This window comes from Bos taurus, chromosome 17 (genome assembly GCF_002263795.3).
Source record: "Bos taurus isolate L1 Dominette 01449 registration number 42190680 breed Hereford chromosome 17, ARS-UCD2.0, whole genome shotgun sequence".
Lineage (NCBI taxonomy): Eukaryota > Metazoa > Chordata > Mammalia > Artiodactyla > Bovidae > Bos > Bos taurus.
Genome location: NC_037344.1, coordinates 18,902,502 through 18,929,933, shown reverse-complemented (window position 1 = coordinate 18,929,933; position 27,432 = coordinate 18,902,502). Strand labels below are relative to the sequence as shown.

Sequence of the window (27,432 nt, the reverse complement as noted above, 5' to 3'; positions counted from 1 at the left end):
TATCTCTCTTCTCTTCTTTCTTCCTCTCTCTCTCTCTCTCTCTCTGTCTCTCTCTTGATATCTATCATTTCTCCCACTGTGTCTTCCCGGTCCTCCCCTCCCCTTCCTCTCTCCTTTTTTCTCTCATTCTCATATTAATACATTATCTGACCCACCCACATAATCCAATCTCCCTTCTCAAGATCCCTAACCTTAATTACTTCTGCAAAGCCTCTTTGCTGTGTAAGGTTCCAGGAATTAGGACATGGATATCTCTAAAGTCATTATCTACCTGCTACACCTACTTTGCCACAATTATTTCATACAGTTACCCCATATGCTTCTATGGGTTCCAGCCACGCATGCATGCATGCTTAGTCACTCAGTCCTGTCCTACTCTTTGCAGCCCCATACACTAGAGCATGCCAGGCTCCTCTGTCCTCCACTGTCTCCCGTAGTTTGCTCAAATTCACGTCCATTGAGTCAGTGATGGTTTCTCATCATCTCATCCTCCGCCGCCCCTTTTCCTTTTGCCTTCAATCTTTACCAGCATCAGAGTCTTTTCCAATGAGTTGGCTCTTTGCATCAGGTGGACAAAGTATTGGAGCTTCAGCTTCAACATCAGTCCTTCCAATGAATATTCAAGGTTGATTTCCTTTAGGATTGACTGGTTTGATCTCCTTGCAGTCCAACGGAATCTCAAGAGTCTTCTCCAACACCACAATTTGAAAGCATTAATTCTTCAGTGCTCAGCCTTCTTATGGTCCAACTCTCACATCCACAAATGACTACTGGAAAAATCATAGCTTGGACTATACAGACCTTTGTCAGCAAAGTGATGTCTCTGCTTTTAATATGCTGTCTAGGTTTGTCATAGATGATCCTTTCACAACCTCTATAATTTTTTACCAGAACCTTCTTTAATGCCACAAAGGGGAACTGCAAACCCCAGACAAGAGGAAAGGGGATTCTAAGGTATGACACAGACTGCTGGCCTCCCCCTGAGAGGAAAAGAGAACTCAGCAAAGAGCAGAGACCCTGCTAGGTCCCCTCTCTTCAATAGCACTTCGGAGTCAGTCCCTCTCCTCCCTACCCTCACCCCTGCATCCCAGGATAAAGAATAGTCAGCAGTCCTACTGGGTTGTAACCCTACTAATAACCCTTCAGGATTGTTAGGTAACTTTTTTAACTGGGATGGTTAAGTCTTACCCAGACTGTGGTGATGTACAAACAAATGGGACAGCAGAAACTGGCACAAAAGAGCAGGGGCCTCAGGAGGTCTCTGGAAACTTAGGTGAGCTCAGCACAGGAGGTGGAAGAAGATAGAGCAGCTCTAAGGTAACTGTGCTGCTCTGGCCAAGAAACCAGATCAAGCCAAGATCTCAGCAGAGATAACCCAACATCTAGATGTATCTTCTGAGGAAGCAGACAGAGGAAGGGTAGAGGAACCCAGAACCCCAGCAGTACTTCAGGAACCCCAGAAGTACCAACCCAGATGCTTTAAGTCAGTTGCCTGTTTTAGGGCAGTCAGATCAGATCAGATCAGTCACTCAGTCGTGTTCGACTCTTTGCGACCCCATGAATTGCAGCACACCAGGCCTCCCTGTCCAACACCAACTCCCGGAGTTCACTCAGACTCACGTCCATTGAGTCAGTGATGCCATCCAGCCATCTCATCCTCTGTCATCCCCTTCTCCTCCTGACCCCAATCCCTCCCAGCATCAGAGTCTTTTCCAATGAGTCAACTCTTCGCATGAGGTGGCCAAAGTACTGGAGTTTCAGCTTTAGCATCATTCCTTCCAAAGAAATCCCAGGGCTGATCTCCTTCAGAATGGACTGGTTGGATCTCCTTGTAGTCCAAGGGACTCTCAAGAGTCTTCTCCAACACCACAGTTCAAAAGCATCAATTCTTTGGCGCTCAGCTTTCTTCACAGTCCAGCTCTCACATCCATACATGACCACAGGAGAAACCATAGCCTTGACTAGACGAACCTTTGTTGGCAAAGTAATGTCTCTGCTTTTGAATATGCTATCTAGGTTGGTCATAACTTTCCTTCCAAGGAGTAAGCGTCTTTTAATTTCATGGCTGCAGTCACCATCTGCAGTGATTTTGGAGCCCAAAAAAATAAAGTCTGACACTGTTTACACTGTGTCCCCATCTGTTTCCCATGAAGTGGTGGGACCGGATGCCATGATCTTCGTTTTCTGAATGTTGAGCTTTAAGCCAACTTTTTCACTCTCCACTTTCACTTTCATCAAGAGGCTTTTGAGTTCCTCTTCACTTTCTGCCATAACAGTGGTGTCATCTGCATATCTGAGGTGATTGATATTTCTCCTGGCAATCTTGATTCCAGCTTGTGTTTCTTCCAGTCCAGCGTTTCTCATGATGTACTCTGCATATAAGTTAAATAAGCAGGGTGACAATATACAGCCTTGACGAACTCCTTTTCCTATTTGGAACCAGTCTGTTGTTCCATGTCCAGTTCTAACTGTTGCTTCCTGACCTGCATACAAATTTCTCAAGAGGCAGATCAGGTGGTCTGGTATTTCCATCTCTTTCAGAATTTTCCACAGTTTATTGTGATCCACCGAGTCAAAGGCTTTGGCATAGTCAATAAAGCAGAAATAGATGTTTTCTGGAACTCTCTTGCTTTTTCTATGATCCAGCGGATGTTGGCAATTTGATCTCTGGTTCCTCTGCCTTTTCTAAACCAGCTTGAACATCAGGAAGTTCACGGTTCACATATTACTGAAGCCTGGCTTGGAGAATTTTGAGCATTACTTTACTAGCGTGTGAGATGAGTGCAATTGTGCAGTAGTTTGAGCATTCTTTGGCATTGCCTTTCTTTGGGATTGGAATGAAAACTGACCTTTTCCAGTCCTGTGGCCACTGCTGAGTTTTCCAAAGTTAGGGCAGTAGCAGGAAATAATTAAGCAAATTAATTTTGAATTCACACAATGCCCAGTTCCTCCCTGCAGTGGGAAGAACCCAGAATAGCTTCAGATCTCCTTCCAGTCTTTTCCCTTTAAGGCCAAATGCCTGAGAGGCCTCAAAGGGATTTTCAGAAGTGAAAAACCTGCCTGTCTTCCAAAAAACAATCCCATTTACCAGCCAGGAAATGGAATGTGGAGGAATGAACCCCACTTTATCCTATGACAGTCCCAGGGACCCTTCAGAAATACTCTATTCAACTGCTCTATCAAAAGACCTAAGGTGGTACTGATGTTTAACTTGGAATTAGCCATAGAGGGAGTTTAGGAATCCTGCTTAATACTTATGTTCTTTACTACTTCAATCTCAGCCTATAGAGGTATATCCTTTACACATAGAAGTCATATAAACATTTTCTATAGGAATTCATTTAGATTGGAGAGAAAAAAATAAAATCATGGAAGAGATCAAGTTGAGCTTGAAGTTTGAAGGATGGGTATAAATTCAGAGATGGAAGGCAATATTCTAGGTTAGAAGAACTTTGGTCCACACAAGTAACAGGAAGCATTGCCTCCAAGAAATCCTGCTGATGAGTTTGGCAAGGTAGGTTCTTGATGGCCAGCTCAGGAATTTGGATATTTTCCTAGAGTGCAAGGAGAGCTAGCTGCAGATTTTTGAGCAGGAAATAACTTGGAAATTTTTCTCTTACCACAAACGAAATTTTTACCTCTAGCAAAGAGAAACAATACCAAATTTATAAAGCATATCTACACATCAAGGAAGAAACTGATTCTGAGCATTAATAGATAAAACTGTTTATAATTTGCATTTAACTTCATTGGATATTTACCAGGTAGTCAAAGTTAGTCAGTCAAAATGCTCATAATGGAATCAAGCATGACTTTAACAAACAATTTTAAATTAAAACACAGAACTCAAGGATCATTCATGAATGTGTTAGCTTTTCTTTCCAGAGCTATTGGCTGATTTTAACCATAACATATCAATTTTCAAAGAAATGAATAGTACCTAGGACACTCCCTTGTGTCTGGGATTACCGTCAACTCAGTTGAAATAAATTCTGAGTTCTGCCTCTAATGCTTCTTTTCACAGATTGAAAGGATACACTCTGGAGTTTTGCACTATTGGACATCCAATTTATGTGGTTGTGAAGAACTGCTAAGCAGTTTATCTTCTATCCATTTTAATGATCAAAACTGAATTCCAATGAAGCCCTTCTACTATGACTACCGTACTATTCCGTATTGCCTGTTGTTGACAAAGTGACCATGTGAAAAACTGACAGCCAGCTTTATTAAATGTGGTTGTAAGCAAACTATCCTGCATAAAGCCCTACAAGTTGAGTCAGGCTTTGGGAACAAAATATGATAAAACATGAAACCAGACTGTCTAAGCACGGGTATCTTCCAAGAGATTCGAAACATCAGAATAAACAAGCGAAAATAGCCTCTTCCAATTCAACAAACCTAAGCCAGACTAAAGGCGGACATGGGCATCATGTGAATTCAAAATTAATTGGCTTTATTATTTCCTGCTGCTGCAGGACAACAAACATCTGACTGCTTTTTTCAGTTTCTAAAAGCAAAAAGGTTGGTGCTGATTGTCGCCACGAACATCCAATGACTGATGCATTCTTGCACAAGCGGAACCCATGGGAAATGCTGCCAATAACTTGGTTTATTCCTTGTCTTCTGTTCTTAGCACACAACAGATTCGTCTATATTTTTATGAAGAGTCATACATTTTTCAGTTAGTATACAAACAGCAACACTATGTGATTCCTTTTGGTCTCAGTCCTCAGGGCTCTGGGGAAAGGAGAAGAAAACCAAAGCATTTGGAACATCAGTGTGGCTGGACCAAGCTTCCCATAGCCTCCTGGGAAGTCCCACTGCTTGCGGGGAATGCACTCAGAGACATGCATTGAGCCAGGTAACTCTGACGGTCTTTTCCCACCTCAAGGCTATTGCAAAGAACTGGGACACTTAGCTATGTTCACCCACAGGGCTCTCTGAGGTCAAATGAACCCAGTGTGTGAGGAAGCCTAAATGTGTGTGTGTTTGTGTGTGTGTGTATCTCTCTTTCAATCTTGGGCAAATTACCTCACTCATATGTGATAATGGGGCTTCCCTTGTGGCTCAGCTGGTAAAGAATCCACCTGCAATGCGGGAGACCTGGGTCGATCCCTGAGTTGGGAAGACTGCCTGGAGATGGGATAGGCTACCCACTCCAGTATTCTGGCCTGGAGAATTCCATGGACTGTACAGTCCATGGTGTCACAAAGAGTTGGACATGAGTGAGCAACTTTCACTTTCACTTATGTGATAATGAGAAAATACCTTCCATGATTCTTGAGGTTGAATCATACAACAGTAAAAAAATGCCTAATGTATGCTATATTTAAAATGGATAACCAACAAGGACCTACTGTATAGCACATGAAACTCTGCTCAATGTCATATAGCAGCCTGGATGGGAGGGAAGTTTGGGGAAGAATGGATACATGTGTATGTGTGGCTGAGTCCCTTCACTGTTCACCTGAAACTATCACAACACTGTTAATTGGCTACACCCCAATATACAAAAAAAAGTTGGTTTTTAAATATGCCTGGTGTAGCACTGTATATAGGATATTCTCAACAAATGTCATCTCTCAACCTGCTTTATATTTCCATGTGACAAGGATCTCATGGCAAGGGGAGCCTCCATTCTCCCCAGAGCACACATGTAGGAATTACCAGCATGCTTATCAAGCCCTGGTTTCAACCCTGATTTTGACATAAATTCAATCCCAGTTAAGGCCATCCATACCAGCCATCCACAAAGAGATGTATCTGAATTATAAAACACCAGCCTCAACCTTATTGAGATCCAGTGTAAATCCATCTAAGTCACCAGAAAAATCTTCTCTATTATAGGATTTCCCAAAGAGTAAAAAAACTGGGCCCTCTTACTTGGTAACCCTACAGTGGGACTAGCTATGAATTAATGAGATGCCAACGACAGCTTTGCAACTTCCCTTTGCTGTTAGGGAGCCATCATGAAGTATTCATAGAGGCGATACTTTTCAGCTTCCCCCACCCATCCAGATTGCAAAACTCAACTTCCTTTCCCTTGTATGCACGCATGCTAGGTCACTTCAGCCATGTCCGACTCTTTGTGACCCTATGTACTATAGTCCGCCAGGTTCTTCTGTCCACGGGACAGTCCAGACAAGAATACTGGAGTGGTTTGCCATGCCCTCCTCCAGGAGAACTTCCCGACTCAGGGATAGAAGCCACATTGCTTATGTCTCCTACACTGGCAGGTGGGTTCTTTACCATTAGCGCCACCTGAGAAGCCCTACCTGACAGCCTGCCTTACTGTGACTTTCCACCCGAACCACTAAGAGAATAACACGTGAAGTCACATGAGGACAATATCACCGGCTTTTCCCTCAGTCTTAAGGTTTAGAGCAAGTATACTTTCTGCAGCCACACTAAACCTGTCTCCCCAGACTATCTGCTCTCCAATCAACCTTTTCCCAGCATTACATGCATTTCAGTACTTTTTCCTTTCTCGAATGAAGAAAAGCATTCTTTCTGAGACACATTTTTGAAGCAATAAACAGCTCACTTCTTTGTGGGAAAATAGGCAATTTTCAAGTAACCTTTGGAAGCATCTAAATAACCCACACATATTTATGGCTGAATGACTCTTTGGATGCAAGAAACTTTAAGCCTGTATTTGCAAAGATTTCCATTAACATCTTTGAGCCACCTCTCATCTCATTTTAAAACAAATGGCTCACTCAACAGAAGAGAATCTGGGTGCTTTTTTTTCCCCCACTCTCTCTCCTCCCTCAGTTTGGCTTCCTAAGCAGAGATTTGATGTGTGCACAAAACACATTTAAGTTCAATTGGCAAATCTTCACCCAGAGGTCTCAGGGTCCTGGGAGTAAAGACAGAAGCCTTCGTGGCATCCAGGGTCAGCCTTTATGTCCCATTTTAGATGAACCTCCATTTTACCTCACCCCGCCCCCTACTCCTTCCTTCTCACAAGAAAAATTCCTCAAGGAAAAGGGAAAAGGCTCTCATTTTCCCACCACCCCGACACTGCAGCAGAAAGCCCTGTTTATATAGGGTTTGTTCTCAGGAGAAAATGCCATAAGCTATATTTATCTCTAACTAATCCATTTCTCTCTAGTCCAAGATTAAGGAATTAATGACTGCTACAGCTGCTGTCCTTAGCACATTAATTACTATAAATTGGCTACAGCCTCAAAAAAAAAAAAAAAAATCCACTCAATGACAATGGTGAGAGGGCAAGGTTTATGCATTAGATATCTAACCTAAACAGTAAATCAGTATAGCATGGAGCCCAAGAAGTTATATACCAGCTTGGGCACTGGGTTTCCACCCGCAGGCCGTAAGCATGGAGAAGGGGTAGAGGTGGGCAAGAGAGGGAAAAAATACATTGTATATACACAAACTTTCCTCAAGACAGATCAAATACTAAGGAAAATTGCTCTTGGATCCATAAAAGCCTGCATCATCACAAATTTCCTTAGGTCATTTTTCGATACATGGACTATTTAGACATTTCCTAAAATCCTTGCAGACGGGACAATGATTATAGACAATGAGCACAGATGTTCAGAAAGACTTGTCTGCCCTGGTTTCCTTGAAAATCCCCATTCCAAGGCTCACACAATTCCATCTTCAAAATCATCTCATCTTCCATTTTCTCTCTCTGTGACACATCTTCCCCTTCTCTGCCCCTTCCCCATCCAGCGTTTCACAGTTCTTATCAATGTCACCTCCGGGAAACTGTTGGAGTTCCTCTAGCTGTTACAATACACTTCAAGGAGCTTACATTTTCGTCCCCCAGACCCAAGGCCATGAGCACCCTGAGGGCTAGACTTGGGTCATTTATATTAACACACAGTTGCTCCTCGAAAGTCTCAACATCCCCTTGCCCCACCCAGCTCTTGTCCTTTTCTTCATCGTCAAACTCCCCCTCACCCACTCCTTTCCTACCTCACTCCTCTAGATTCTGGCTTCTTGAGCTCATCACTCCAAAAAAAAACCAACAACAACAACTCTAATAACAGCTTGCTAAATCCCAAGGCCCACCACAGACGCAAACACCCCAAGTTATAAACCTAGTGTTAGGCCGCTTCAGTCATGTCAGACTCTGCAACACTATATACAGGCTGTAGCCTGCCAGGCTCCTCGGTCCATGGGACTTCCCGGGCAAGAAGACTGGTGCTGTGTTTAGTCGCTCAGTCGCGTCCTACTCTTTGCAACCCCATGAACTGTAGCCTGCCAGGTTCCTCTGTCCATGGGTTCTCCAGGCAAGAATACTGGAGTGGGTTGTCATGCCTTCCTCCAGGGAATCTTCCCCACCCAGGGATCTAACCCAGGTCTTCCGCACTGCAGGTGGATTCTTTACTGTCTGAGTCACCAGGGAAGCTCAAGAATACTGGAGTGGGTAGCCTATCCCTTCTCCAGGGGAACTTCCCAACCCAGGAACTGAACTGGGGTCTCCTACATTTCAGGCAGATCCTTTACTAGCTGAGCTACCAGAGAAGCAAGAATACTGGTACTAAGTCACTTCAGTCATGTCTGACTCTTGCGACCCCATGGACTGTAGCCCGCCAGACTCCTCTGTCCATGGGATTCTCCAGGCAAGAATACTGGAGTGGGTTGCCATTTCCTTCTCCAGGGGATCTTCCTGACCCAGAGATCGAACCTGCATCTCCTGTGCCTCCTGCATTGGCAGGCAGATTTTTTTACCTCTGAGCCACCTGGGAAGCTGCAGAGCCCATTCTTAACTTCATTGTCACCTTATCCCCACTCTAAGTGACAACCAGGCTGACAGCTCTCCTTTCTGCAGAGCCAAGAGTCTGTTCCACTTCTCCCCACCCCTTCGCCGCCGCCCTAATTTGAACCTTATCACCTCCTCACAGAGCTGCAACACCTTTCCAGCTGGTCCTTAGCTTCCAATCTTGGCTCCCCCCACTACAGCCCCCAAGCAACCCCTATTATTGAAGTCCTCTGCTTAACACTCTGACATATTTCCCCCTTTGCCTCAGGATAAACTCCCAATTCCTTTAACATGATTTACTAGGGTTTTCATTGTCTTTCTCTCTAGTCTCATCAATTTTAACTCTGCCTTCATTTCCTCACTACAGGGCTTAGTAACTGCCCAGCTTTTTGGTTTTTATTCCACTTTGTCTGCAAAGGGCAGAGATACTCTCAAGCCAAACCAAACTGGGTGGGATTTATTGTAAGGATGCAGGGTGCCTCATACCAACTGACAACAGGAGCTTCCCAGGAACTGGAACACAAACACCATCAGAAATTGAAGCCTTTCTTCCCGTCACCCCCTAAGAGACCCTAAGGTCACAACATCATTTCTCCTGTCTCTACCTCCCATTCTCTCTCTTCCAGTCAGTTTCCCCTACTTCAGCTCAGCCCACCCCAGCCTGCACTATGTGGCTTAACTCCTACAACACTGCCTTTCATCTTCCGCCTCTGGTGCTAGCAGCTGTCACCTCTCAGCTTTCCAGTTCCAAGTTCCTGAAGGAAAAATATGATTGGTCCCTCTCATCTTGTGGTTCTGCGTCACATGCATCTCAGTGGATGCGTGCCCTTGATTCACCTCTGGGACACTCCTCTTACACTGTATCTCCTAGGAGGGAACCAAACTTTCATTGTCACATACTCTATGCCCAGCAGAGAGTCAGACATGGGGAGTCTGCTGAGTAATGGCCTACTACACAGTCACCAGTACTCTCTATTTAGAAGACCTACCAGAAGTCTTTTTCCAGTTAGACTAGGCAAGGTAAGAAAGTCCTGTTCCTTTAAGGGAGTTGCCTAGATAATAAATATTTTCTGACTCTTAACTTCCCTTAGCGTCCAACCTGCCACTTAGCTGATAACAGCCCCTAGTAGCTTTAACCAAAACAGCAATAATCTTTTGTAACTTCAGCCTGCTTGTTTGACCTCTTCTTAAAATAATTGCTGACTTGGGCTTTAGAAGTCTAGAAAGAAATCAGATAAAAAGAATAAACAGGATTAATGCAACATTTTAGCACTGGTATAATAACAATTGCCTCAAGAGCTGACCAATTTGCAGTTCACCTCTAGACTCCAAAGATTTACAAGGCACTGGGTACTTAGTGTGGCTTCTAATATAGGACAGATATGAAAAGCTCCATCTGAAGTTGGGTTTTATTGTTTCTTTTATTTTTTTCTTTAAACAATCTGGGTTTTCACTCCTTATTGCACTTTGAGATTCCAGTTTCTCTTTCTCTGTGTCCCTCTTCCTCTCCCTCCCTGTCTCTGTTTCCCTCTCTCTCCCTCAATCTTGCAATTTCTCCAGTATTTGCCTTTCACTGCTCAAGCCTGTAAGCATCTGTCAGTCACCCAGTCATGTTCAACTCTTTGCGCCATGGATGGATTGCAGCCTACCAAACTCCTCTGTTTGTTAGGTAGTTAGAAAAGGAAAAAGGAGTCCATAATGGTGGTGGCTAAAAGACAAAGAAAGGAAAAAGGCCGCAAAACTAGCACAATGGAAGGTCTGAAGATCGGAGTGGGAACAAACAACCCTCCTGGCTAGCCCAATTTACACAGGGCAGGCTCAGGGCGAGGAGAAAAAAACATATAAAAAGAGGAGCCAAAATTGAGCCTGGGGTTTCTCTTCTCTTCACATCTTTTGGGTCGGCCCACCCTCGCGCCACGAGGATGTATTTTCCTCTGCTTGCCAAATAAAACTGAGCTGTAACACAGAACTGTAACACTAGTCTGTCCGTGACTTCAAATTTTTGCTGCCACAAGACAGAACCCAGGAAATTACAAGCTCCCCTGACATATCCATGGAATTCTCTAGGCAAGGACACTGGAACGGATTGCCACTTCCTTCTCCAGGGGGTCTTCCTGACCCAGGGATCAAACCCAGGTCTCCTGCATTGCAGACAGATTCTCTACCATCTGAGCCACCAGGGAAGTTCACAACTCAAGACCAACCATCTATTTTATTTCCAAGGCTTTGTAGAAACCAATAATCTCCTAGAGACATAAAGGAAATAAGGGATGAATTTGTGAGGACTGAACACTCACAAAGTCTTTTTGGATGAATCTATTCATTTGCTTGGGAGGGAAAAAAAAAGAAACACCTTAGAGGTTTGTGAGCCTGCAAGGGACCAAAAGCAGACCTTAGAGGCACCGAAGGTGAGACGAGTACTCTAGTGCTCTGGGCCCTGCCCACCAGCCTAAGGTCCTGCCACTGAAGACCACAGGAGAGCAGACTGTGCCTCAGACTTGCCTCAGCATAGACATCACCCAGAGGGATTGCTAAACAAACATATTCCTGGAAACTACTACCCTGACTGAATCAGAATCTCCAAGAATGATACCTGAGAATAAATATTTAATGAGTACCTGGACAATCCTTATGAACTGACAAATTTGGAAACACTGGTCTGCATGATATCAGTGGGTCTTCCCAAAGTGTGTTCTGTTTATGAAGGGGTTCTCATGCCCAGTGGAGTCACCCAGAGAACTTCTTACACTAGCCAACGCCCCTACCCAGACAGTTCAGTCAGAAGCTGGAGGGAGGAGAGCCTGGAGGTTTTAAGTCTCACCCACACACCAAACACATTCTTATTCAAATCAGCAGCCATGGATGAAAACTGCTGGTACAGCACCAGCTACGCAAGATGCTCCATGAAACACAAGGGTTCTCAAAGGCAGAGTAAGTATGAAAGACTGTCATCCATAAGCCCCTCTCCTAAATTCCCAGTACAATCGGTCACATCAAAGAATCTGGAAGTCCTACCACAAAAATTCCAATTTAATTTTATTTTAATTTGTTTAAATGTATTTAAATTGCTCTCAAATTTTAATTGGAGAAGGAAATGGCAACCCACTCCAGTACTCTCGCCTGGAGAATCCCATGGACGGAAGAGCCTGGTAGGCTACAGTCCATGGGGTCGTTAAGAGTCAGACATGACTGAGCAACTTCACTTTCACTTTTCACTTTCATGCATTGGAGAAGGAAATGACAACCCACTCCAGTATTCTTGCTTAGAGAATCCCAGGGACAGAGGAGCCTAGTGAGCTGCCATCTATGGGGTTGCACAGAGTTGGACACGACTGAAGCAACTTAGCAGCAGCAGCAGATTTTAATTGCAAAAAAAAAAAAAACACTTGCTGTGTGTGTTTGCTTGTTTGGTGGCTAAGATGGTAGGTTTTTACAGAATAGGAATGAACATCCTGCGTAGTAGGAACACACTTAAATAAAGATGTGTTTATTTTCTGAGTGAAGAACTAGCCATGATGTTCCAATGCAATTTGTGGCATTTTCTGAATTATCATTCTGCTTCCATCAAACTCATTTCTATTTACTATTTACTATTTTATCTCTGGATTTTCTGTTGGCACTGACTCTCCCAAACTTGGCGGTAGGTTCTCCTTCAAGAAACTTGGGTGAGACAAAGTTTTTTTTACCCCTTTACCTTCATTGAGCCTAACTTGGGAGACACAGCCTGGAAGAAGTACCCCTGCTCAAACGCAGTGACATGTCTCTAAGTCGTCTGCAAACATATATCCAAGGTTTTTAATATCATGATTTCCAAGTTATCCATATCCCAACAAGAAAGGGTTGGAAAACGAGAGACCTGGAATCCTGTGTATGTGGAGCTTGCCCACAACTGGATCTCCATTGCCTAAAAATTATAACACAGGAAGCGGGGGGCAACCACAGTTCCCATGCACACACTTCCCTAAGCTGGCTAACTTCCAAAAGGGGAGCAAAAGTAAGTCATTAAAATACATGAGGAAGATGAAGTGAAAAGCAATGGACTCTACTCAGAAAAAAAGAGAGACAAAGAAATAGTGAATTTTAAATTATGTGACATTAAATTTCTCTCCCACTAATACAGCATAAATAGTCATTCTAACCAGCAACAACTCTATGATGGGATCTCTCCACAGCAGCAGTCCTGAAATTGTGAGTGAAGATGTTTAGCAGCAACCGTGGGCTCTACCTGGCCTCCCTGGTGGCTCAGTGGTAAAGAATCTGCCTGCCAATGCAGGAGACGTGGGTTTGATCCTTGGGTCAGGAAGATCCCCCTGGAGAAGGAAATGGCAACCCACTCCAGTATTCTGGCCTGGGAAATCCCATGGACAGAGAAGCCTGGGAGATCACCGTCCATGGGTTCGCAAAAGAGTCTGACCTGACTTAGCCACTAAACAACTTGGTTTTACCTAGTAGATGCCATCGGCATGCCGCTCCCCCACATTGTGGCAACCAAAAATATCTCTGGATATTGCCAAATGTCCCTCAGAGGCAAAACTGCCCCAAGTTAAGAACCGCTGCTCCAAGGCATGATTCCTGTTTGTTAAACATTATGAAATCCAACCACAGAGTGGGAAATAAAAACTTAAATCACAAATGTTTTCTCTGGATTATTTCACTGGGATTAAATAAAATATATGAGTATTAATTTTTCTAAGAAATTTCCCAAGATTCTTGTTTCCTATAAAAAGTATCAACTACATTATTTTAAATCTTCAGTTGATTGGTAGAGGGTAATGATTTTGGGGAGATGGTAAATTTCTAAGCTCAACCTAGAATATTTTTAATTACCAAGAAAGTTGGGGAATTATGAGCTTACTACCAAAAAGTTTACAAGGTTGTGTTTTAAGAAAAAAATAACCCAAGTAAAAAGGGAAACAACAGGCAAGAATTCAAAATACATATAACAAAGACTAATGTTCAACATATGAAGAGTCTGCCAAATCAATTCTGTAAAAAATAGAAACCACTAGGATTGTGATAAATAAGTAGCCAAAGATACATGCAAACAATTCAGAAAAGAGGACACTCAACAAATGAATAATGATGAGTGCTGGAAAATTATAAGCATCATTGGGAATCAGGGAAAACTGAATGAAACATAATTTTCACCTCTAAAACTAGTATCTTTGTAACTAGGAAGATTTTGCACTAATAAGGGTGAGATAAAGAAAATACCCTCACATACTGATAGAAGAACTTTTTTAAATTAATTTGGCAAAACTTAGTATGAGCTTTAAAAATATTCACTTTGCATAATCAATTCTAAGAAAATAACCTTAATTACTGGAAAAGCTTAAAAAATGCTCATTATAGTATTATCTAATAAAGTGAAAAATTGAATATCACCTAAATGTCCAGCAAGTACATTTGCAGAGCTTACTTGTGGTGATTGGCTGTAAAGTTATGAAGCCACTTGGGTCGCAAAGAGTCAGACAGACATGACTGAGCGACTAGTGCACACAAAAGAAATTTTACCTAAGAAGGAAACAGGCACAAAAATCATACTAAAAGTATGATTACAACTATATATATATTTCACGGAGGTTTAATAGATCCTAACTGAAAGGTTAACTGTTTACCTCTGGGTAGCTGGATTACGCAGAAGGCTTTTCACTCCCACCGTTTTGTTTCTGAATGTTTGGTAATGAGCATGCACTTCTTCCACAGTGGTAAACGTGAACTTCACAGGAAGCGATTAGCTTTTCTGAAAATGCAGCTCAGTACAGTTTAGGTACTAAAAATAAACTGGATTCTCAGTCATGTTTTCTTCAGATTGAGCTGTTTTGAAAACACTCCCATTGTATGAAAGCTGACTGAAGCCAAGGAAACCTAATCTGCTGTGACTTCAGGGCAATCAGACCCAACCACATAAACAGGCAGGGTAAGATGGCTTCCGGGACACCCTTAAAAAGCCTTAAGATACAGTTTTTCTTCCTTCGCCACTCACTTTTTTTTTTTCAACTGAATACATCAAAGAGGCTCCTCTCCACACATCAATAGAAAATCCTAAACAGGGAAAAGTAATATTAAGTCAATTCATTCAGTGAGATAACAAAAATATAAGATAAAATAAATTGTGAATTCGCAATGTATCTTTCTCATCACTGAAGCCTGGTCAATATTTATTGATTATTATTCTGTTCCCTTTATCACACCACATTCATGAGACATAAGAAAGAAGCAAAAGATATGAAAAGATCTCAACTATGAAATAAACAGTAATAAAATAAAGAAGTAGAGAAAAGACACAGCTACATACATACGTAAGTATGTATATATAGCTACATACGTAAGTATGTAGCTATATATATATATAATCACTTATTTGCAGGTCAGAAATTCATAAGGTTTAGGACTGGAAGATACTTTAAACACAACTACTTCCACTAATTTATTTTGTATATGCTTTTGTGTTGAAATAAAGAAGACTGCTACAGGAGGTCACTGTAGACAGATATCAGAGCAGGCACAATGGTGGGAAGATACTTAGAATCAGAATCTTAGATTAAATTAAGATACTAAATTAAATTAAGCAATTAGAATAGTTATATAATGCCTTTAGTTATCAAAAGCAGAATTCTTTTCTCCATTGCCTAACAAGGTCGAAATCCTTTAAGAATTATCACTGATGCCTTTATCTCCATACCAAGCTCCAGGTCATACGAATTTTACTTTGCAAATATCTTTTCCATATAACTGCCCTCTCTATGCTCATCAATTTGATGAACACAGTAAGAAAAGGATGGCATTGATCAGGTAAGAAATGAAGATCTGGGCTGAAGTTGTGACAATGAGAACAGAATAGGATAGATGAGATATACTTTAAAAGAAAGTGCAAAAAGAGATTGATGACTCATTATATATAAATATGGGGACCATGTTTTCTGAACCAAAAATAATGGGCTACATGCCCTGACAATCATGAGGGCACTTTTGAGATAAATGGGGCAAAATATTTGCTCTCAGCACCAACTCAGAAAATCCATATAGAGGGATTTTTTTTTTTTTTTTAATGAGTATGGCTGGGAGTTACAGAATGAAAGTCAGGATGAAAGAGTGGGGAGCCAGCAAGAAGAAGAAAAGGAAGCCCTCTCTAAACTTTAAGGACTGGAATATTTTCTTTTTCTATTCAAGCATGTTCTCTTTGGCTGAAAAATGCTGTGTTAAACGGATCCGAGGTCGTTTCCATCCTCATGAGAAATCTGATGCAGTATTTCATCCTAAACATTATAAAGCTTGGCATTAAAAGCTTCCCAAAGTCTATTTTCCCCTGGAGTCAGGTACCGTTTGTCATTTGCTCACACATTCCTTCTGGCAGACTGCTTTACAATGATTCCCACGGGCAGCTGAGGAGCTGGAGAGCATCCTTCACACATGACTTTCCACTGAGTCTAGAGGCCGATGGACCCAAGTAGGAAGCCAGCTCAGCCCATTATGGATGGCGTCTGCCACAGAGGGCATGTGTGTGTTGTCTGCTCTCCTTATTGCCCACCTGAGTGTATAAGGTGCCACCGGAAAACAAAAGTTGAAACCTGACAATAAGTTCTGTATTAAAGTGGTCCTCCCTAGGAAGCATTGTTCTTTCTGAGTGCTTCCCCAAGCCTATCTGGTCCAGAAAGACTGGGAGTGGAGCATATACTCTCAGGGTGAAGACAGAAAGAAGGTGAAAAAGGAATATGAGCAGTATTTTAACCAGAAATATGGTGACTGCATTTTCTGAGGAAAAAAATGTGATTTATAGTCTGAAAAAACATTTTTATATTCAATACAATGGAGGCCAAGAAAAAAATCATTTTGAAATTAAAATTGAAAAATCCAAGATGTTGGTCACTATAGCTCCACAGACACATGGAGAGCAGTCTTTATTTTTTTACCTTTGATAAAAGAATTTTTTTAAATCTTAAGTTCTTAAATTTAGAAGAAGTATGGGCAAAGAGGGCTTCCCTGGTGGCTCAGTGGTAAAGAATCCGCCTGTCAATGCAGGAGCTGCAGGAGACACAGGTTTGATCCCCAGTTGGGAAGATGCTCTGGAGGAGGGAGGGCATGGCAATCCACTCCAGTATTCGTGCCTGGGAAATTCCATGGACAGAGAGCCTGGTGAGCTGCAGTGCATGGGGTCGCAAAGAGTTGGACACGACTGAAGAGACTGAGCACGCACAGTGCAAGGGGGAGGAGGTGGATGGACATCAGAATGTATAGGTGTCATACAAATTAAATCAGCAAATCACTATTTTTGTAAATATAGTACATAGTCTAAAAGAGGAAATTTTTGGTCCATAACACAGCTCTCTAAATATTTCTAATCTATAGCCTAAACAAGTCAGAAATTGTAGGAAGTGTATGCACTCATTTGCTTCAGTTGTATATGAGTCCTTGTGACCCTATGAACTGCAGCCCTCCAGGAGCCTCTGTCCATGGGGTTCTCCAGGCAAGAATACTGGAGTGGATTGCCATGCCCTCCTCAAGGGATGTTCCCCACCCAGGGATCAAATCCAAGTCTCTTGCATTAGGGTGGATTCTTTACCCATTGAGCCATTAGAAGATACATTTTATTCTTATCTTGTTGACAGGAAGGAATATGGTGTAGAGAGACTCTAAGAATAAACCATCCTAAAATAGTGTTTGGGTCCTGTGGCCTTGATGGTGGTCTGTTTTACCCTCAGAAGCCACTGTAGTTAGTGACAGTTATAGAGACGCAAGAAAACATATCTCTAAGCGGGACTTTTCAGGCGGTGTCTCTGTGAATATGAGATGAAGTTTCTGGTATCTATTAATGTTATTGATTAAACCCCATGCTTTTATGTATCCAGAATGTAGTCTGTGTTGAAAATCTTTCTTTGAAATAAAGATTTTCTCTACCTTCCAACTCCCCCATCTGTAGGGGAAATTTTTCTCTGCTCAAAGGGCAATCATGATGTAAAAATGCTCCCATCTCTGGATACAAAAGGTGGGGGGACTCCTGAACCACTACAGCAGGCCTCTGTGGTAGTTAAGACCAGACCTGCACCTCTAACACAGGTCTCTCCCCAGGTAGCTCATTCTGTAGTGACAGACGTCCCCTGAAGAAGATGAGCTGGCAGCAAGGGTCCCACACCCACAGCCCTAACAGACCTCGGGAATGACAAGGTCAGTGTTTGGGCGTGGTCTTGTGTACCACACACTATGATCCCTGATTTCAAGGAAATGGAAAGAAACTCCCACCTGGGAGGTAGTGAGGAGAGAGAGAAAACGGGTTGTAGACTTAGAATAATCCATTTCTAAGGGGAACTCCTGCCTCTCGTGAGGACCAAACAGATCCCACTGAGCCCCAGAGAAAACCAGGTATATTCTTGAGGTCTCAAAATTCTAGGCAACGGACTTCCCTGGGAGTCCAGTGGCTAAGACTCTGCACTCCCAATGCAGGGGTCCCCAGTTTGATCTCAGGGAACTCGATCCCACATGCCACAACTAAAGATCTTGAGAGCCACAACTAAGACCTGGGGCACCAAATAAATGAATAAATAATAAATAAGTGAAAAAAAAAAAAAAAAAACCCTCAGCAAGATCTAAGAGAAGGCTAGTATGACTCATTCAGTACCATACTCATCAGGGTTGTGTCCACACACAGACAGGTTTATATTTTACCTGTTGAGTTCAAACAAGAGCTCATATAGATATTCTAGAAACTCTGCCATATGACTTAGATCTGTCTTTAAATGATCGCAAACATAACTATCAATAGCTTAACCTTTGTAGAGGGCAATTTGGCAATACCTTTCAAAAGCCTCTATAATGTGTATATACTCCTAGACTCAGCAATTTCTCATTTAGGAATTTGTCCTAAAAAAAATCATGGACTTATGCAAAGATTTAGGTATAAGGATATTCAATCTGTATTTGCTTATAATAGTAAAAACCTGAAACAACCAAATGTCCAGCATTAGGGGGCTGAATAAATTTTAGTATGTTGGTATGAAAGGCTATGCACCATTTAAAAGTAGTGTTTTAATGAGGAAATATGGTAACTGAAAAAAAAATTATAGAACAGTATCAATAGCATGGTTCTATTTTAGGAATGTATTATAAAAAATATGAGTAAGCAAAATTAAGAAAATCAAAATCTCCATTGACTTGTTAATAGTTTGGTGTAGCTTCTAAAGTTTGTAGGAGTATGGGTTATTTAAAATAAATAATAAAACAACATTTTTTAATTGCTACTTTTAAATTTCAAACAATTAAGTATTCCTCAATAATAATGATCAACCCAGCTGCTGGGAAAGAAGAAAGAAAAGAGAACTAACATGAGTTGTTTTTACATATGTTATTTTGTATTCAACATCATCCAAATGTAGGGTCAATCCAACTTGAATTGTCTCCTTCTGGTAGATGTAAGATAATTAGAATGTATATTTTCTATACGAGGAGGGAAATGCCTGGCTTTTTCTTTGACTCCTTTATCATTAAAACCCTATCATTATGATTACTTCCTCTGTTTACTGAACTGGATGAATTCTCAGGTGATTTTTTTCTGAGGTGAAGATGTTAATTTGCATTGCCTCTGATTACTCATTTGAAAGAATGAGCCAGGTTGCATCTGCTATATGTTATGCAATGAACTGTTGATTATCTGTGGAGACAAGGACAGCACAAATAATAAAAATCCACAGAGAATACCCAAACTTCATTTTAGCCAGAAGTGTCAACAGTTTGCCAGAGTTGTTAGCAAGGAACAAAGCTGATTTGAGTTTTATCTCCCAACTCCCTTCCATCTGCTTGAGGATTATGCTAATAAGAAGTGAAATGACCAGCAGCAGAGGCAGCCCTAGGTAATTCCTAGTCAGGAGAGTTGGTTTCTGATTAATCAAGATTTGGCTGAAGTGGAGCATGGACATACAACTCCCTCCCAATAAGGATCCTAAATATTCTTTAAATATTCATCATCTAAAAACTTTCATTTACTTGATAACATATTTCTTTTTTACTAGAGCTACATAAAACTTGATTTTTATAATACCCTATTTCTGCCCTACCTGAACTCTACCTACATAGAATAAACAATGAACTCATTTCTCTTTGTTGTACTACCCTACTAAACTATCCAATTAAAATTTCTAAATAGGTGTTATTTATAGCAATTACCATTCTGTATTCCAGATCAGTCTATTTAGGCAAGATGCAATTACCCTAAAACTCAATAGCCTAAAATTATTAGTCTCTAAAACTTGGGGAAAAAATATGTCCTTCTGTGACCTTTCTTTAGTCAGTATCATCTACAGAAATTCTACACTCCTACATATTTACACATACATAAACCCTAGCAATGTCCACGATTTGAATTAACAGATGCCTCTGACACTCCATATGTCCACGTATCTCATTTTAAATTTGAAACTACGAAAGTTAAGACAGGCCTTTTTAGTCCTTATGAGAAATACCATTTCTCTAAAACTGCTTTTCTTTGAGGGAGTATCATAAATTGACTGACAGGGACGTTAACTGCATTAACTTTTTAAGATACTTTTAAGCCTCTGTCTTTTTCGAAATGACTGTAAATTTAGATGAATGGTTCAGATGGCTTTTCTCCCCCCACAACAAATAAGATAAATTGGACTAAAACTCTTTTATGCTTTATTGAATAACAGTCAGTAACAAGGCAACCTCAGAAAGAAGATTTTAATATCAGATGCATGGCATAGCTTTAAATATCTTCTATTGCACTAGATAACATATTAAAATCTGTCCCTTCAGTAGATTCAAAATGCCTCTTCTAGACTTTTCATCAAGAACATTTGATCTTTCCTTTCTCAAAGTAGTAAGACTTTTTTTCCCCGAGCTGTGCCATGTGGCATGCAGGATCTTATTTCCCCAACCAAGGATTGAACCCATGCCCCAGCACTGGTAACTTGGAAGTCTTAACCACTGGACCGCCAGGCAAGTTCTGTTAAGACTGTTTTTTTTTTACCTAATTTATACACAATTTGTGTGCCCCTCCATCTTCACCACAACCTAAGAAAATACTAGGCATTTTGAAGAGAAACTGATTTAGACTGATTTATTGCCAGTTTTCAGCAATATAACATTCCCTTTATTGGGAATATTGCGAGTCATTGTCACCAAGTTAAAAGGCAAACCTGAGCAATCATCTGCAGGAATCCCTATTGCTTTTCAGTTCAAGAAGCTTCACAGCTTCCTAAAAATATAAACATGAATTTTTATTAGAATAAAAATTCAGGAAAAAATTCCAATGTAAATTTTTCTTGGCCTGTATTATTTGCTTCTTGACTCAGACTTTTTTTCCTTTAAATAATTAAACATCTCCCTCAGAGTCTTGAGGAATAGTGGTTTTCTTCTGTGTATGTGACTATTTCAAATCAAGTTTCCTAGTTACTTTCTCAGTGTTTTCCACATGAGGCAGCAGGAAGGAGAACCACCCCATTAAAATAATGTGCAATGATTTCTGACATTCATTTCCTGATTTGGGGGTAACTTTTCCCAAAATTTCATTAAAGTTTTAAAAAGATAAGTGTATACTTTCACAATGTGATCAAACTTCTTACAGTATTTTCACATCCCATAAAATTCAGCTTCAACATTTATTGAGCTTTTGGGACCTCAAAATGTCCCTGGTATTTTTCAAATATAAAAATTTCAAGAAGTAGGATTGAAAAAAATAGCATCCACCTAAATATGAATGAAGGAGCCATATATAGACCACATATTCATTCACCAGGCATTCAATAATTGCTTACATTAAGTAAAACAGACTCTAGTGGTAACGATAGGGAAAATTATGCCCTCTATGATAAAAATATGATGCCTTCTTTTATGACTCAAATTTTTCCAGAATTGGCAATGCGCTTTTTTTCATTTTTATCTTTAACACTTTCCTTCCTCTTTTACCTCATTTCAACTCATTGGCAGTAGTCCTGGATACTGAAAGCTTAAACCCCACTGTGAACACAAATGCTTATTCCAGAATCCACCTAACTCAGGGTCAGATCAAGGACTGATTCCGGCTCACACACACACAGACACCCAAGACCCCAAATACTCCTCCCTTCCTCCCCACCTTGTTCCAAAAATTAACTTCCGGTTATTTTTTCTCAATCATGAGGGGTGGGAGGAGGAGGTAAGTGAGAGAATGAAGAGCTGTGTTTATTCCCCTAACACAATCAGTGTTTGCAAAGTCATTTCATTGAGAACACAGAAAATGCTATGCAGTTTAATAATAAAGGGAAAACAAACAAGCCAAAAATATGGAATATGTGGGTCTCATACCAACTTTCATATAGAAGCTGAAAATTGCTATTTTTAAAAATGAATTAATCAAATGTGGTTTGTGAGTTAAAAAAAATGCTTTATACAACTAAATGTCACCTTAGGTTAAACATCTATTGCGTCTTTAGCTAGTATGTGATACTAAAATTCATTTGTATCACATACACTTATTTAAGCCAGGTCCTTTATCTCAGTTATTTTAAAAAATTCAAAAATGTCCAGAGTAAAGAGAAGATAATTTCACAAATTCCTGTGAGAAACAGTCCTCTTTAAAAGCTGTGTTACAAAGGCAGAGAAATTGGGAATTGAGCAACGTGCTTTTTTGACTATGCCAAAGCCTTTGACTGTGTGGATCACAATAAACTGTGGAAAATTCTGAAAGAGATGGGAATACCAAACCACCTGACCTGCCTCTTGAGAAACCTATATGCAGGTCAGGAAGCAACAGTTAGAACTGGACATGGAACAACAGACTGGTTCCAAATAGGAAAAGGAGTACATCAAGGCTGTATATTGTCACCCTGCTTATTTAACTTATATGCAGAGTACATCATGAGAAACACTGGGCTGGAGGAAGCACAAGCTGGAATCAAGATTGCTGGGAGAAATATCAATAACCTCAGATATGCAGATGGCACCACCCTCATGGCAGAAAGTGAAGAAGAACTAAAGAGCCTCTTGATGAAAGTTAAAGAGGAGAGTGAAAAAGTTGGCTTAAAGCTCAACACTCAGAAAACGAAGATCATGGCATCCGGTCCCATCACTTCATGGGAAATAGATGGGGACACAGTGGAAACAGTGTCAGACTTTATTTTTCTGGGCTCCAAAATCACTGCAGATGGTGACTGCAGCCATGAAATTAAAAGACGCTTACTCCTTGGGAGAAAAGTTATGACCAACCTAGACAGCATATTAAAAATCAGAGACATTACCTTGCCAACAAAAGTCTGTCTAGTCAAAGCTATGGTTCTTCCAGTGGTCGTGTATGGATGTGAGAGTTGGACTATAAAGAAAGTTGAGCACCAAAGAATTGATGCTTTTGAACTGTGGTGTTGGAGAAGACTCTTGAGAGTCCCTTGGACTGCAAGGAGATCCAACCAGTCCATCCTAAAGCAGATCAGTCCTGGGTGTTCATTGGAGGGACTGATGTTGAAGCTGAAACTCCAATACTTTGGCCACCTGATGCGAAGAGTTGACTCATTTGAAAAGACCCTGATGCTGGGAAAGATTGAGGGCAGGAGGAGAAGGGGATGACAGAGGATGAGACGGTTGGATGGCATCACCGACTCAACAGACATGGGTTTGTGTGGACTGCAGGAGTTGGTGATGGACAGGGAGGCCTGGCGTGCTGCGGTTCATGGGGTCACAAAGAGTCGGACACGACTGAAGCGACTTAGCAGTAGCAACAGCATGGAGGTTCCTTAATAAACTAAAATTAGAGCTATCATATGATCCAGCAATTCCACTCTTGGGCATACATCCAGAGAAAATCATAATTTGAAAAGATACATGCACCCCAATGTTCATTACAGTACTATTTACAATAGCCAGGACATGGAAGCAATCTAAATATCCATTAACAGAGAAATAAAGATGATGTGGTACGTGTTTACAATGAAATGTACTCAGCCATAAAAAAGGACGAAATAATGCCATGTGAAGCCACATGGATGGACCTAGAGATTGTCATAATGAATGAAGTAAGACAGAGAAGGATAAATACCACACAATACCGCTTATATGTGGAATCTTGAAAAATGGTACAAATGAACTTATTTACCAAACAGAAAGAGTCACAGAGAAAACAATCTTATGGTTACCAGGGAGAGAAGGAGGAGGGATACATTGGGAGCCTGGGATTGACATATGCATACTATTATATATAAAATAGAGCTTCCCTGGTGGCTCAGATGGCAAAGAATCCGGGTGCAATGCAGGAGACCCTAGTTCAATACCTGGGTCAGGAAGATACCCTGGAGAAGGAGATGACTACCCACTCCAGTACTGGATAGCTAATAAGAACCTATCGTGTGGCACAGGGAATTCTACTCGATACACTGTAATGATCTATATGGGAAAGGAATGTAAAAAAAAAAAGTGGATATATTGGTATCTATAACTGAGTCACTGTTTTACACAACAGAATGTAACACAACATTGTAAATCAATGATATTCCAATAACAACTATTTTTAAAGATGGAGAGATTTTGCCTAATTTCTTTCTAAGCACACTCCACCAACGTTCTCATCTACTCATTCCTCATCCCAAGCAAAGGGGATGTTCATTCAGCCCACTGTGTCATCTAGCATCTCAGGACTCCTTTTATACCTGAAATGGAGCCTAAACGAAGTGAGGTGCATGGTGGCAAGAGGGCAGGGAGGACAGCAGAAGCCTCAAAAGTTTCCGAAATGAACTCACTTTTTCTGCCTCCCTCGCTTCTTCTGCAGCTTCATCTCTTTCAGAAGCACTGACACCTCCTAGCCATCTAATCAAGACAAATCTTTCATGCGGTAATTAAAATACAGCTCATCTTCAAGGGGAACAGAAAAACAAAGGCTGAAACAATTAGCTGACTGTGCCGAACAGCATGGTTCACCCCCTCCCGCCCCCACCCTCTCCCCACTTCCTTCAATTGCTTGCTTTTAAGTATTTTCACTGGAAGGAAAACTTCATTCTGCTGAAAGGTAAGAAACTGCACAGACATTCAGACTCAGAAATAGTTTAATTGAATTTCATATGAAAAATGTTTAAGACTATTTAAGACGAATGTCAGGTTCCCTGCTTGGCTAAAAATGCATTACGCAAGAAAAGGAGTCAGAGATACGCATTAATCTGTTACGCTCAGGTTAGAAGAGAATCTTGTATTAGCATGCAAAAGGACACAGGCTGGCAAGACAGGGAAAAGACAAGCTTCCCCAGAATGAAGACTGCAGAGGAGAGAGGTAATTTGTAATAACTCAGAAGGTGGAAAATGAACTTATAAGACTCATAAGTCTCTGTGTGCCTTGATTATGTAGCACTACTGCAATATTATACTGTATATTCATTTCTATTGTATTAGTTTTTGAATAGTCTAGTGTTTTACTTGGCTCTCTGAGCCACCTCTTTTCTGCAACATCCCCTACCAGCACATTCAAGCATTAGCGTTCAGGTTTTCTAAAATCTTTTAACCATTGATGACTGCCAGCCGTCAAATTAAATTCCAAGGGTTCAGTGTAGCTCCAGCTTTTAGCTATATAATTTACTAAGAAGGCCCAAAGCACTTGCATCTAATTTGCAGTTCAGCAATGAATACCATTTCCTAACAAAATCTGCCTGAAATCTCTTTTTGAGGCTCCAGGAAAAAAATACATTTGTGACACCTGTGCATCTTCCTTCTGGCACCCACTCAAAAAAAAAAAACAAAAACCAGAATGCCATACCTCATGTAAGATGGCAGAGGAAAAGTATCAAAAGCATGGATTTATTTTTATTCCCAATATAGTCAAATATAGGCCAATATAGTCAAAGCTATGGTTTTTCCCAGTCGTCATGTATGGAGTGAGAGTTGGACCATAAAGAAGGCTGAGCACCAAAGAATTGATGCTTTTGAACTGTGGGGCTGAGGAAGACTCTTGAGAGTCTCCGGACTGCAAGAAGATCAAACCAGTCAATCCTAAAGGAAATCAGTCCTGAATACTCATCAGAAGGACTGATGCTGAAGCTGAAACTCCAGTACTTTGGCTACCTGATGCAAAGAGCCAACTCACTGGAAAAAGATGCTGATGATGAGAAAGATTGAGGGCAGGAGGAGAAGGGGATGACAGGGGACGAGATGACTGGATGGCATCACCGACTCAACAGACATGAGTTTGAGCAAACTCTGGGAGATAGTGAAGAACAGGGAATCCTGGCTTGCTGTAGTCCATGGGGTCTCAGAAAGTTGGATGTGACTGAGCGACTGAACAACAACAATCTGGGTCAATACAGTCACTCTATATTTCTTTTTTAAATTTAAATTTTTTTCTATATTCTCTACGTCCAACGTTAGCACTACATTCATTACAGCTTGACTGGCAACCAACATGCAAACTCAGTCACTAGGTTGTGTCTGACTCTTTGCAACCCCACAGGCTGTAGCCCACCAGGCTCCTCTGTCCATGGGATTTTCTAGGCAAGAATACTGGGGTGGGTTGCCAGTTCTATCTCCAGGGGCCAACATAGGCTTAACCAAAGTCTTGGCCCTCTGATAAATAGATGGAAAGATACATGATAGATAATGATATGTAGATACCACTTCAGAAAACCCCAGAATCAATCATTTCTGTATTATCTGTATGGAAGTAGATTTGGCCTCTCTTCCAAAGCCAGGCCAGAGTATCAATTCCTAATAGTGGTGCTAATTTCACTTCTATCACTTAACCCTGAAGCAGCACTGTTTGTGCCTCTATTTCACTCTTACAGAAGGGAAATGAAGCAGAATAACTTTAAACTGTTAACAGTCTATAGCTAACTTATAATATTGTTTTGTCTTATAAAAAGGTGGCCCTCTCTTACCTGAGGTCAAGGCATGAGGAATCCTTGAAAACCGTTGTGAATCTTCTGGGAAGTTGAAAATACAAAATGTCATTTACCTTTGATTCTTAAACTTTATTTCTCTTCCTCTCCCTCGTATTGAAGAATTCCAGTTCCTAGCCCTAATGACAAAGGAGCTAGGGGAAATGCAGCCAACTATCGCCAAGTAAAATCTGAAAGCTTTCAAGTTTTCCTATCACAGAGATGGTACTCACCACTAAAAGAAGCTCTAGAGATAAAATCATCAGGCTGATCTAATTTAATTAATAAATGGCATAATCTGGAAGCCCATTAGAGAAGTCAGAAGGCCAGCTATACCCACAACAGTGTTAATCACCATCCAGCCAACTCAGTGTAACTCTAGACATTGAACCATTAAAGTACAGACTGGAAAAAGCCTAGTTCCTGATGACTCTAATAATCTAAATCTGGTTATTGACCTCTCTCCTTCCATTTCTCCCTCACCAGTCCCCATTATACTTTATAATGGCCAACTCGTTGGAAAAGACCCTGATGCTGGGAAAGATTGAGGGCAGGAGGAGAAGGGACAACAGAGGAGGAGATGGTTGGATGGCATCACCAACTCAATGGACATGAGTTTGAGTAAACTCTAGGAGATGGTGAAGAACAGGGAAGCCTGGTGTGCTGCAGTCCATGGAATTGCAGAGTCGGACACGACTGGACAACTGAACAACTAAAGTTTATAAAATGTGAAAATACTAATGGAAAGCATTTGCAGTGTTTTTTAAGCCCACCAAAATACCAGCTTTTATTAAGGTTAAAAGAGGCACCTGAAGCCAAAAGGGGCTGAACTAGAGCAAGTGCTTCCAGCCGCGTCACGCC

At 41.1% G+C, this 27,432-nt stretch overlaps 1 long non-coding RNA gene across 1 annotated transcript in view; it reads right to left on the bottom strand.

The window, feature by feature from the left end:
• LOC132342586 (uncharacterized) overlaps positions 1-14,750 on the bottom strand; it is a 54,135-nt gene extending 39,385 nt beyond the window's left edge. Inside the window, exon 1 of the long non-coding RNA XR_009491008.1 lies at positions 14,356-14,750. This is a non-coding gene — a long non-coding RNA (uncharacterized lncRNA). The remainder of the gene's footprint in view (positions 1-14,355) is intronic.
• Between the last annotated feature and the right edge of the window lie 12,682 nt (positions 14,751-27,432).